The sequence below is a fragment of the Setaria viridis genome, chromosome 6, assembly GCF_005286985.2.
Source record: "Setaria viridis chromosome 6, Setaria_viridis_v4.0, whole genome shotgun sequence".
Lineage (NCBI taxonomy): Eukaryota > Viridiplantae > Streptophyta > Magnoliopsida > Poales > Poaceae > Setaria > Setaria viridis.
Genome location: NC_048268.2, coordinates 14,444,063 through 14,456,225, shown reverse-complemented (window position 1 = coordinate 14,456,225; position 12,163 = coordinate 14,444,063). Strand labels below are relative to the sequence as shown.

Genomic DNA, 12,163 nt, shown 5'->3' with positions numbered 1-12,163 from the left:
TTAAGGCCCGATTCGTTGTCTTAACCTTTGATCAAGTGAAAGACATCTGATCACTTACTGGGTATGGGACCAGTAAAGCCCAGTAGGTTAGTAAACCCTCTGATCGGGAATACTTCGTACCCGCGCTTGACGTGCTGGAGATTGGCAGGGGCGTAGCCTGAAACTCACATGGTGATCAGGCCAGACGTGGGGTCCCATGTGGGGGTGCGTCCCTGGGTCCGGGTAGTCTTATTCCCAATCGTTAGATTTGCTAATCGAAAAGTCGTTACGTACAACCTGGACAGTCGTATATAGCTGGTGATCAGAGTACTCTCCTGCAGGACGTAATATGATCCAGATCGCCGCAATTCTCGGTTATGAATGCACTTGATCACTGTTGAGCATTGTAGCATAAATTCATGAATGCCATATCTTTCTAATAATGTTTGGTGTATGACTTAATACCTTGTTGTTTGCAAATAATCTTTTATCATCACCAAGAATGGTTAGGTAAAGACTTAACCCAAATAAAAGATAAAGCTAAGGTCTCACTTTTAGTAAGCTTTTTGGCAAAATGTACTTCCAGGAGAAACTATTATATTGGTTAGTCGGGTAAGCCTTGCTGAGTACCTCGTACTCAGGGTTATCCCTTGTGGCTATTTTCAGAAACACCGCAGGAGTCCACTGAGGAGGAAGCCCCGAAATCCTAGGGTATTGTTACGAGTCTCACAATACCCTTAGAAGAAGTCTTATAATGCTCATCTCCATCCAAACCGTTTATGTTTTAAATCCTAGAACTCTGTCTAACACTGCACTGTTAAGTTTGCTTCAAACTATGTCTTGTATTAACTTGTACCTCATGTATGTATGTAAAAATGTAATATTTGTTGATGCTATCCCATCGCGGATACAATCCTGATGTATGGCTATGAGACACGACGTGAATCTTTCGAGGAGTCCTAGGGACACTCGACGGACGACCGGACTTATGCTGTTTTAAGTGCGTTTCGAATAATTGCTGCGTCGGCAGTGATTAGGCACACTTAAACCAGTTTAAGTTGGACGGTTCCGCCACAACAACACTCGCTTGGCGAGCATCTCCCATCTCGGCACTTGCTTAGTCCTTTCATCTTCGGTATAGCTCCACCATACACCGTCTTCAGGTTCGGTTCCATCATCACGTCCTTCATGTGGTTTATCTAGCATATCTAAATGAGATGCAAGATGCAAGTGCATGAATACGAAGAACGGTAAAATGAGATGCATCACACAATAGCATTTAAGGCAAACATAAGATCATGTCTTAAAATGAGATGCATCACACAAAAGCATTTAAGGCAAACATAAGATCATGCAAGACATAGGCACCTAGAGTTATTTAACTATACACCACACAACCTATTAGAGAGGGATACCAGTACACTAGGCATGGCACACAAGTGAACTTGAGTCAAGCTATTGCAAGCAATTAACAATGAAGAGCTAATTAAGTCTAGCATCCTACAAGAACTAGGGGTGATGGTGCTTATCAACATGGCATACATAAGAGCATCACAGAACTAACAAGTTGAAGGTGATCAAAGTATATTACATTTGTTTTTAAACCACTCATACACAAGCAAGTCACACACCAACATCACTAAGGTTCTAGCAAGCTATGCAGCAAGGTTATTTTGTACCAACATGCATACATGACCATTTATTAGTTAAGTACGTGACCAACATTATATAAATAATTTATAAGATCCTCAGGTAGATCAAGTTAACTCTAATAGGGATATGATCTAACTAACAAATACACAAGGTAACGTCAAGTTAAAGCTAATAACTTAAGCACATACACAGAATCTGGACAGCAGCACAGAAGTCACTTATTTTAGCAATAACTAGAGATATAAGCATCCAACAAGGGTGACCCTAGACTTTCTGTAAGTTTAGTAAAATTATCTAAAACTCTTTTATTAACACCAAAAGCTTATTTAACGAATAACAAGGTGAAAACACACCAATAAGCAGATCTGTACAAACAAGGATAGAAAACTGACATGCAACTTTAGACAACAATAAGTTGAGTTCTAGTTTTCAAAACAAGGTGGTTCTAGACTTTTTAGAAATCTTAGAAAACCATGCACAACTTTTTTATAAACACCATAAGAAAAAACTATAGTTAAACAAGTCAAACATCATAAAGAAGACATCTCTATCTAGATTAGGATAGATTCTATCGTTCCACTTCCCAAGCTCATAACTGGAGATTTAGATCACCGAGAGGGGTGATCCTTAATAATTTGGAAAGCTCATAAAAAACCCTACAATTTTTATGTTATCTCCAAGACATGATTCAAAGCTTAGCTAAGTCAAACAACACAATCATTCAGACCTGTACCAAGAGCATGCAAAACCTGACAATGAACTTGTAAAATCTATAGCTCCTAAACCATTAGTATTATGGTCATAAAAATTTAACACAAGCTATATTATGAAGTTAGCTACAACTTTTGTATTCACCACATGTACAGAAAACATCATTTACATCACGAAAACATTACCACAACAGAACTGCTCTAGCAGACATTTCAGCACACATACAACAAGGTTCTTCATTTAGTTTTTTTAACAAGGTAACACATGCATAAGTTAAACACATAGCTCATAACTACTATGGACATAGTTAATTAGCATTAGTTTTAGGTAACATGGAACACCCTAAACACCTTAAGCAAGAATTAAAGCAAAGGCGAAGAATGTATATAAGCAGTTGTTATATTAACATGAGAGCATACATATGAGTTATATTCAAAGCTTAACCACTGCTTATCATAACTTAGCATCATATGTACCCCTCAAAAACAACTATTAAAAGCTTCACATGACTTAAGTATATGTATCTACTAGCAAACTTTCATTATCCAATTATATAGTAAACATATATATTAATTATAGGTGATATGGCAAACATCTCATTTAGAGCTGAGATTTTTATGGATGATAGATGTTATAAAAACATAGCTACTGTACAAATATCACATGTTCAAGTTTTATAATTTAATTGCTATAAAAAAGACAAATTGCTATTGCAAGAAAATATGTAAAAGCAAGATAAATCTAGAAATCAATATTTTCTATAAACATATGGCCATATTAAGATTCCACAGGACACAACATCATCATACAAAGGTAGTGGAAGAATATTTTCTATTTTTAGACACTTCTAATATTTATAAATCACATAACAAGCATTAAACAAGTTAAATAAATAACTCAGTCATACATGCGCCAATAAATATGAAATTTTTACCACAGCACAGGAGTATCATTTACAACCTACCTTAAAAATTTCACAGATATTGGAGCACCACAACTTTAGGTATGAAAATGACAAGCAAAACAAGCTAAAATTACCTATTAAAACAAAACATGATAAAAATAGTACACAACTAGCATGTTCAATATTTTTCTTAGATATAGAGTGTCATCGCAAGACTAACACAACTGGAATCATAATTTTTGAACTTTTATAACTCAAAATATGCATCCAACCAACTTAAAAGGATTTCTAAAAGCATTTTGCAAGGATAAATAAAAATATCAGAAACTTTCTACTGAGACATATCATATTATGACTCTACTGTATAAATCTACTCACAAGAATTCCAAAAAATTCTCATTTGCTATTTTACGATTTGTCTTCAATTTACTACGAATTTCCAAAGTTGCAGCCTTTTTAGATCTAGGAAATAAAGAAAACCGAGGCAAACTTTCAATCTAGCCCCTAGATCTACGGTTTAATTGCGTTGGTCCCTGGATTTCTCCCATAACCCCCTACACGTCCTTCTTCTTCTCCAATGAGACCCCCCACGCACAAACAACACACAACACAGGCACGCACAGTTCACAGAGGCATGGCATGGCCATGGACTTGGGGCCGAAGGTGGGGGAAAGAGAAGGGGCGGCTTGGGGAGGGAGAGGGGAGGCACCTTAGGACTAGAGGCTCACCAGCAGGGGCAGGTAGGCAGTGAGGAGAGGAACGGCACCCTCCAGGAGCTACCAGACCGGCGGATGGAGGTGCCCACCGTGGGGAGCCGCGATGGTGAGGGAGAGAGCTCGGGAAGGGGCAAAACGGATGCGGGACGTCGAGTAGGCGCCGTGGCTGCGAGGAATCGAGCCGGGAGCGTACCACAGTGATGAATTTGACCAGACAAGATTGGGGAACAATGGAGCTTTGCGGTCAGTTCACGAAGGATTGGAGGAGAGGGGAACCGGTCTTTAAATAGGAAGGGACCGGAGAGGATAAGCACGGGCGAGGTGACTCACCCCCGTATGCAAGGATTGGAGGGGAGGGAAGCCCCCATGGGTGCTGGCCACGTGGAGCTCGGTCCCTGCAGGCCAACGACGTGTGTCTGGTGATGTGAGGAAGGAGAAGTGTTGACGCGTGGGCTCGCGGAGAAATAAAACATGCTAATTTTAACCCCTTAAACAACCAAGCTATCAGTGTCCAAAAATTCTCTAAAAATACTCGTTGGAAAGAAGAAATCACCAAGAATCCAATGCAATAAGAATCAATTCAAAAACTTTTATGGTTTGCACACAATCTTCAACACAAAACAGATAAAATTGAATTTTAAATGAATTTTTAACCCAATCAAACATCTCTAAAAAATTTGGTAAAAATATTTTAAAATCACTAAATTGTGTTTAGTATTTGAATAAAATATTTGGGGGCACAGTTGTATGGAATAAATTGGGGTTCCTTCACAAATTTGATTTTTTAATACTAAATAATAAAATTCTAGGCACTAACAACTCATGGCCAAAATATTCATTTATGCACAAATGATGCTTATAATGGCCAACTATGCACAAAAAGATGTTCATGGGGATGAAATATGCATGATGATGCTCGTGATGTGTGTCGTGGTGATGGTGTCGTGCATAACATGTGTTTTCTTAGAAATTTGAATTAGGCCGTTGCATCTCCAAAAGTGAAAGTTTGAGAACAAGGTATGTGCAATAAGTTTCATAAAGGCCACATATGAGAAACTTGTTGGGCTTAGAAGTTGGATGGTGGGATCTTTGGTAGAGCATCGGCCAAAGCTATTTTGGAGCTAGATTTGAAATTTGACTGATCGTGTACTCGCTTTTGGAACATCCTCTGCTCAAAAATCAGAAGAAGTGCTGGGAGTGGAATGTGGTCAACTTGAAAAGGGCTACCACTAGTATATTGGTCAAGATTTAAGTTCTTATATTAAATTTGTTTACATTTGCTTCACAAGTGATTCTCACAAGGTGGGAGTTTTACATTTGGTTCAAAATCTGAGGTATTTTTGGACCTTAACCCTCAGCAATTTGGAGTTAGCTTTGATTTTATTCTTAATCACCCTATTGATTATTTGATTTAGGTTCTTAATTACTCGGGTTGTCACACTTGGTACCACCCCCAAAGAAGGCGTGTACTGTCGCCGTCAAGTGGGTGGACAAGAAGTCGTCGGCCAATGAAGTCCCGCCTCAGGTAACAAGATCCGGAGGATCGAGTACTCGTAATTTGTTTACTTTAGTACCACATGGCAAATCTTGCCTTCTTTGGTTGTGACATGGTTGGTTTGCGGGTAGTCGAGGCGGAGACAGAGGCGAAGGAAACGACTACTATAGTTATGGAGCAGCAGCTAAAGGCTATAGAGGAAGTCATTAAGTTGAATGATGACGACTCCTCTTCCATTGGGGCCAACCCCATCCCTGCGCAGAGTACTCAAAGCAAGGATCCGATTGTGATCCGGCAGGCTGCGCCAAAGAAGTCATCGCCCACCATCAAGGCGCTGCGCCTAGGGACCGGGCCTTCAAAAAAGATCAAGAGGTCCACCAAGTAAGATGTCACTGAGTAGTGTGTTGTAACACTTTTCTTGTTTTAGGAAATCCACCATCGTGGAAGCTGAGGGTCCGAGTTCGAAGTCTGAAGTTGATGGTAGTAGTCGCTCGGCCCAGGAAGTCATCCCGGAGTCTGCAGTTCCACTATCGGAGGAGCAGCCCGCACCCAAGATAGTTCCTAGTGCGGTATCCCTTGTCACAGCTCTTATGCACGACATCCTGATGTCATTTAACATTTCTGCAGTGTCAGCCCCCGAGCTGCTGGAGGCCAAACCCATCACAGAGAGAACTTCCGTGGTGGTATGAAGTTGGTGGCCCTAATGCTGAATCCAAAGGCTGAGCCGAAGCCAGAGGCTGAAGTAGAGGTGGCGGTCGCGAATGAAGTCGAGGCTGCGCTTGTAGCCCCCAAGCTAGAGTCTAATGTGGAGGCTGCTGGGGTACTGCAAGTGTTGGTAGTTGTCCCGCCATCCGTGGCGGGGTCATCGACTACTCATGGGGTGACCTCCTCCTTGCCTTCAGAGGCTGGTCCATTGACTAGCTAGGCGCTGGTCCCTCTCGGTGCAATGATGACTGAGGAGCACGTGGAGTATGATGAGAGCTTGCCTCCGTGAACCTGGAGAAGATCCAACTACTGGCTGACCCCTATCCACCGTGGAGATGGAGGCCACGGTGATGGAGATGCATCACCATGTAGGCGAATTCACTGAGGTAAGTTTCTGCTTTTGTCTTTAGTATTTGACCTGAAATTGGTACTTGGCACTAACACGTGTACTTGTTCTATTTTTATACAAACTGATCCAGTGCTCCTGTAAGAAGTCAAAGATGATCCAGGGGTATGGGGACACCATCCTGCGAGCTAAGGCGCTGGGGCAGAAACTAGCAGAAGAGCGGCAATACTCCTCCCGGCTACTGACGAAATAGGACGGCCAAGCTACCTAGTACTAGAATCCTATGCAAAAAGCCGCGGAGGGGAAAGATCGCTAGCATAAGCTCAACAAAGGATTGCGGAATTGTTGTGAAGGTAAGTTGTTATCCTCTATTGTATCCTAGTACCTTCTGCACTTGAAGTTTCTGACTTTCTTTCTTGCATTTGTTCATCAGAGCTTACCAAAGAGAACAAGGATCTCCAGGGTCACGTTATGCATTGGCAGAACTTGTACTACCAAGTTACGGATGAGTACGACAAGTTGACCGCAAAGTACGAGACCCTGGAGCACAAGCTTGAGAAGGAGAAAAAGTTGTGGATTGATGGAGAATTCAAACTTGTAGATCTGATGACCAAACTCCGAGCGCAGGAGGCTAAGCTGGTGGCAACCAAACTTGCTCTAAAGGAGCTATCAGAAGCTGCTCAACCCGTCGTTGACATGGTGGAGCCCCTCAAAGAAGGAGTAGAGCCCCACTCTTTGGCGGAAATACTCAAGGAAGTACCTGGGAAGATCACCGGCTATGTCCAGAAGATGGAAGAGTTTGTCTCCAAGCAGCTATTGGCAATGGTGAAGTCGTTCTACCCACAAGCCGACTTGGCTCCTATGGTAGAAGGCATCACCGATGATTGTTCTGATCAGCGGTTCCAACAGTATCTAGAGGAGATGGGTCCTATTGCCAAGGAAGTAGCCGGTTAGATAGACCTTGAGTAGTTGCAAAATACAATTGTTGGAATATAAACAAGTTATGTGTATGAAATGTAAATTCTTTGAAGTCTTGTCACAATTTTTGTTTGCTTGTCGACTTGTTTGACTTTTTCCTTAGTATAGTGCATCTCACGAACTACCATGATGTTTGCTCGTGTGGTAGTCGCGAGTGTTTGCTCGCAAGGCTACTCTTGTGAGCCTCTTCAGATACACAATAAAGAGTACCATTAGGACATAACCCCTTTTTGTGGAGTGCCAGTACTCGTGTATCTGGGTAGTCAAACTCTTCAGGACATCGTAATCAAAGCACCGGTTAGAATTAGCAGAAAATAAACTCAAAGCTCGAAAATCAAATCCGCAAGCGAAAATGCCTTCTTCCTTGTCGCCCGGTGGATCACAAAGCCGATTAAGGTTGTGTGATCCTTAACCAAGCTCTGATACCAATCGAAGGATCGGAAAGGGGACCAGAGAGGGTGAATAGGAGCCAATTCAAATTTTTTCCGAGAATTTTGACTAAACTCCCCCAATCCTCTCTAATAGCAAAATCAAGTCCACTTAGCTATGCACGAGCTAATGGACATAGAAATGATGCTAGGAACCTAATTTGAGAATAGCGGAAGCAAGAAAGAGTCCAAATGAGTACCGGAAGAAGGACTTTGAAAAATAACACCTCTGTGCGGAAACATCTGAACAAACCTTCAGAAAATTTCAGATTTTTGGAGATTTCTGGAGAAACCTTTGGAAACTTCCGGAGGTGCGAAAATTTTCGGAATTCCAGATTTCAGCCTTCGTGAGGAGAGAAGAAAAATCCAAAACTCGACCAAACGACCTCCAAAAATCACGTAATTTGAACCATAGACTCACAACAACATACCAAAGGTATTCCCAAAGTTTCAAGTTGAAAAGCTCACGAACTGGTCACATGATTCCATGGATTTGGAGAAGGGCACAAGAACAGGATTTACGGGAAATCTCAAAATTCGAGGTGCTCGTGCATGGGTTTGCTAAAGGATCATCCTAGATGTTCTTGCACATGTCCTAGCACCAATTTTCCCCATGAAAAACACCCCAAAACGCTGCCAATCGCGAAATCTAAAAATTCATCGAATAATGTTTCAAAAATAGGGAAAAAGATAAATTTCAAATCTTGAGAAGGAGAAGCAATTGAGCACGAAATTGATTCTTGTATTACTCCATCATGTCCAGTTACAAGACACTCCTAAGCACAATCGAAGGTAGGATGGCAAAAAGATCAACACAAAGATTCCTTCTCTCTCCCTCTCTCCCTCTACCAAAGACTCTCAAAAACAAACGAGAAGCCCACAACCAAAACAACCAAAAGGATGGCTGCCCCAAACAGCCCTACTAAACATATATCGGCATTTAGAAAATGTTCAAAATGCCCTTACATTAAGCACACAACCCAAATACTCCCTAGGGATAAAGTCGTCCAACTTTTTCTTCGTTCATCGAACGGACCCGGTGCCTTCACAACTTCGCTTTGCCTTGACGCATGCTTCGCGATGGTGCCACGCGTCCTCCGACTCAATGTTGTTCGGCCGCACCGAACTCGCCCCTAGTTTTGAGGCGCAAACTGGCAAACCTGCCTACGTGGTGGTTTTGAGGCCCAAACCACCCAAAACCTCTACACACCCACCTAGCGTGACTCACCCCCAATTTTAAGGTCGAACTGATCAAACCCTTTGCACACCCTCCTAGAATGACTCACCGTCAGTTTTGAGGTCAAACCGGTCAAACCCTTTTGCACGCCCCGCAAGGCATGACTCACTGATGCCGACATGTGTCTTGCCTCTGCCAAGTCTTCGACGCCTCCTAGTCTTTTGCTCCTGGCACCCTGGCCGCTTACTCGACTTGCCTCCGTCTTGCTTGACTCAACCGACGGCGTCTCCATCATCGTGCATGTACTCTTGCTCTACCGTGCACCATGTGGATCGCCCATGACTCCACCCGAACTCCTTCGGTCCCTCAATCCAAACCTACTCGTGTCCACCCTTCATAGCCCTAGTACATTGACATGAACCTTTTCTGCTTGACCTTCACATCCTACACCTGCATATCACAAGCCAAGAGATACAACACACAACATATGGTTTCACAAACACCGCAACACAATGCACACAACACAACACATCCGGTTAGCCATTAGCATAATCATGCACATATGGTATAAGGACTCACCTGGCAAAGCCTCAAATCATCTTGTCAATTACTTATCACAAATAGACCAAGGCACTTCTCAACTTGGTCACTCACATGCGCACGTCACAAGGCACAAGTCACACAATTTTTCATGTGAAATATGCATGTGTGCGGTGTGTGGGATTCGAACCCACGACCTCAAGCCTGGCGCATAGCTTCCTTGCCATCCCACCTTTACAGTACAACTGACTATATAGGGGATGCAATCCTTTTGTATTAACTCGTGGGGAACCCTTTAGTCTCGGTTTGTGTTACTAACCGGGACTAAAGACCTCCTTTAGTCCCGGATGGTAACACAAACCAAGACTAAAGGGTCTGAGGGCTTTAGTCCTTTTTCAGCCACCCGTGGGGGACCCTTTTATCCCGGTTTGAAACACCAACCGGGATAAAAGACCCTCCCCCCCCCTTTTATCCCAGTTGGTGTTACTAACCGGCATTAAAGGGTCAAGGTTGTTGTTAGCTTCGGCCAACATAACGACAAAGTTTCACCGCCGACCCCTCTCTTTTTTGCAGTTTTCCTTCACCTCCGCCAACTGAGCCGTGAGCTGTTCAACCTCATCGGCGGCGCGACTATGTGCATTCCTCCAGTCCAAAACTTGACTGCTAAGTCTGGCTTCTTGACCCTTTATCTCTACAAACAACGAAGACAACACAGTTAGAAAGATTGAGAGAATACAGAATTTTCATCAACAAAATACGAGTATAGGTACTCACCCTCTAGTTTCTGCTTCAAAGATTTGTTGCGCATTGCAAGACGACTCCTCTTGACTTCAAAATCGTGCCTTTCAATTCGAAGGGACTCAACGACATCTTGATATTTCTTCAAGAAATCAGCAGTGCGACGGTGCTCCTCAGTAATATCTTTTTCTAATTGCGCCACACGGCGCACATCCTCACTCTGTTCTTGGATAGTATGGATATTCTTGCGGGATCTTTCATATAAATCCTGCACAATCGTACAATTAGTACTCTTCACGAGTGCAATTGGCGTCAAATGCAATACCAAGAACTCACCTGAGTATAAGCGATCATCTGTTGATGTAAGTTCAGAAAGTCTGATATCGGTGGCAGCTCTTCTAGGGGCTTTTCAAAAATTTCAACTTTCTGTGGTAGCCTCGGGGCCTCGGTCGCCACAATAGTCCTCACATTCGGTGTAAGGATCAGCTGCTGAGAAAAAGAAGCTCCAGCCTCTGAAACATCCTTATCCGATGCACGATCAACAACTAGCACAACTTCTTCCCTAGATGTCATGACACCTTGTGAGACTACTACAGCCCCCTCTTCAATACTTGCCACTGTTGTAGTCACTGCAACCTCGGCTGCGAGAGAAGGTTTATCATTAACATTAGCGGGGGCTGGCAGCGCCGGATACTCAAGCGAACATATTACATCCCGCAGTATGGCGGCTGCGAGAGTTACTACACCTGTTTGCGCCAGCTCTTCATTTATCAAATCAACAACGGGTACCGTAGCAGAGTCTGCGCCTGACGGATTTTCAAACTATTCCGAGTTTGTCTCTTCAAGAATAATATCCTCGGAAGTCCTGACATCAAACACAATTCAAGATCAACAAAGTTACTACTAATCGAAGTTGGTAATCACACCATTACAATAGAATACTTACTTGGTGGATCGGGGATGAACTCGTTGACGTTTCTTCATCATGGGGGCTGGCTGTAGACTCGGAGCTGGCTCATTAGCCGGTACAGGTGGCAACTCCTCAATGTCTACGCCAAGCCTTGAAAGAATCATCTCAGAGACAACGTATGCGTGACTACTACCAATACTCGCGTACTCACTGCTAGCAGGGACTTCGAGCAAGGTGGCGTCAGAAACTGCCTTAGGCGTTTTCACAGTTCCACTTATAGCAGCTTCTGACGGATTGCCTGCCCTGCCACTCGAAACTTCAAGTTCAATAGCCTCAGCAGATGTTTCTAGAGCAATCACGCTGGCAGCCACATGTTTCGCTATAATGACTACATCATCAGAGGTAGTCTCAGCAGCTCTGTACGTCACATCCGCGGCCTCTTCAATGTCATCATCCACATCGTCAACAACCTGCAAGCACAAAACAAGTCATTTGGACTACTCAAAGAAGTTATATAAGTACTCATACTCCATAAGGGTAACTACCGGCGGCGGAGCTATGAACATCTCCAAATGCTTGCATACTGATCGTTCATGTACCACGGTCTGTCTCTTTTTCAGCATTGGAGCTTGGCCCTCTTCATGACCAGCATCTTCCGTCGGACGCTTCAAAGTATCAGCCCCAATTTGATAACCTTTAAGAACTGGAGACTATACAAAAGTATGATCAGACAACTCCGAGTCAGATGACGCTATATCTGAATCACCAAGCAGCTCAGAGTCCTCATCATCCTCCTCCTCTTCTGAGGAATCATCAAGCAAGCGCACATAGTACACAGATCTCGCATTTTTTGTAGCATCAGCATCAAGAGGAGGAGGAGGAG

The 12,163-nt window shown here is 43.1% G+C and overlaps 1 long non-coding RNA gene across 1 annotated transcript; it reads right to left on the bottom strand.

Annotated features, from left to right (window-relative positions):
* Positions 1-742: 742 nt before the first annotated feature.
* Positions 743-4,399, bottom strand: LOC140223100 (uncharacterized). Its single transcript, XR_011898538.1, has 2 exons — positions 3,976-4,399; positions 743-1,187 (listed from the first exon to the last, which is right to left on the bottom strand). It is a non-coding gene; the product is annotated as an uncharacterized lncRNA (long non-coding RNA).
* Positions 4,400-12,163: the final 7,764 nt, after the last annotated feature.